The sequence below is a fragment of the Echinops telfairi genome, unplaced genomic scaffold, assembly GCF_000313985.2.
Source record: "Echinops telfairi isolate 266 unplaced genomic scaffold, ASM31398v2 ScPeMD7_7420;HRSCAF=8458, whole genome shotgun sequence".
Lineage (NCBI taxonomy): Eukaryota > Metazoa > Chordata > Mammalia > Afrosoricida > Tenrecidae > Echinops > Echinops telfairi.
The window spans coordinates 42,993,024-42,995,074 of record NW_022111320.1 but is presented as its reverse complement, the minus strand read 5'-3'; positions in this window follow the sequence as shown (position 1 = coordinate 42,995,074).

Below are 2,051 nucleotides of genomic sequence, written 5' to 3'. Positions count from 1 at the left end.
ACTGGGCTGGGATGTTTTCTTAATATACAATTACTCTTTATATAAAGCTCTTTCTTACACACACATGAGTCTCCTGGATTTGTTTCTCTGGTCTACCTGGGCTAGCACAGGCATCATCTAATTTTTTCACCACACTTTGCTTTAGCACCCATATCTTCTGTGTTCCCTTCCTGAGGGCGAAAATCAAGCAGGGCCATGATGTAAGAACTAATTGTTCTTACAAGATTGTAACTCTTTACAAGAGTAGAAAATGCAGTCTGTCTTCCTTGGAATGACTGGTGGCTCCAAACTGCTGACCTTGCAGTTAGCTCAACACATAACGACTGGCCAGTACGGCTCCCGTGAAAAACCAGTAGCTTCCAAATGAGGGATGACACCAACTTTGTCTACAGTGATGCCAGGAGGGCAATGAAAATGAGGAGATTTGAGAGCTGTGCTTAGGAGATAAACTCAACAGGACTTTGGCATGAATCACTTGTGGAAGAATACACAGTTATGGTACCCAAAAAACTAGTCAACATTCCACCATTTCAGGAGGTATCATATGCGCAAGAACCAGTGGTGCTGAAGGAAGAAGTTCAAGCTGCACTGAATGCATTTACCAAAAACAAGACTCTGGGAATTGATGGAATACCCAATGAATTGTTTCACAAAACCGAAGAAGCACTGGAAGTGCTCTCTCATCTATGCCAGGAAATTTGGAACACAGCTGCCATGCCAACTAACTGGAAGAGATCCATATTTTTGTCCATTCCAAAGAAAGGTGACTCAACAGAATCCTCAAACTATAGAACGATATCATTGATATCACACACAAGTAAAATGTTGCTTAAGATCATCCAACAATAGTTGCAGCAGTTCATAGACAGGGAACTTCCAGAGATTCGGGCCAGATTCAGAAGAGAAAGTATAATATGGGATATCATTACTGATATAAGATGGATCTTGGCTCAAAGCAGAGATTATCAGAAAGATGTTTACTTCTGTTTCATTAATTGTGCAAAGGCATTCCACTGTGTGAACCATAATAAACTGTGGATAACCTTCAGAAGAATGAGTATTCCAGAACACGTCATTGTACTCATAAGAAAATTGTACATGGATCAAGAGGCAGTTTATTAACAGCCTGCAATATGCAGCTGACACAACCTTGCTTCGTGAAAGTGGGGAAGAATTGAAGCACTTGCTGATGAAGAACAAGGATTATATGTTGCCTTCAGTATGGATTACAACACATTGTAAAGAAGACCAGAATCCTTACAACTGGACTGATAGGTAACATCATGATAAATGGAGAAAAGGTTGAAGTTGTCAAGGATTTTGCCTTACTTGGATCCACAATTGGTGGTCATGGAAACAATAATCAAGAAATCAAAAGACATACTGCATTAGGTAAATCTGTTGCACAAGACCTCTTTAGAGTATCAAAGAGCAAGGATGTTACTTTGAGGACTAAAGTGTGCCTGACCCAAGCCATGGTATTCTCCATTGCATCGTATGGATGTGAAAGTTGGACATTGAATAAAGAAGACAGAAAAAGAATAGATGTATTCAAATTTTGGTGCTGAAGAAGAATATTGAAAGTACTGTAGATTTAAAAGCACAAGCTGAATTCTATTGGAAGAAGTAAGGCCAGAGTGCTCCTTAGAGGCAGGGATGGCAAAGATTTCATCTTACAAACTTTAGACGTATTGTCAGGAGAGACCAGTTCCTTAAGAAATATATCATGTTTGATAAAGTGGAGCGGCAACAAAAAGAGAGGGCCCTTCAACAAGATGGATTGACCCAGTGGCTGCATCAGTGGGCCTAGGCCTAGGAACAATTGTGAGGATGGCACAGAACTCTTCAGTGTTTCCTTCAGTTGTGCTTAGGGTTGCTATGGGTTGGAACTGATTGATGGCATCTAACAACAGCTGTGCACAGGAGAGTGGTAAAAATGGCACTGAAAACCAAAACCAAGTTCACAGCCATCGAGTTGATTCTGCATTAAATTGCAACTGCAGGGTCAGCAGTTTGAAACCACCAGCTGTTCTAGGGGAAAAAGATGAGTA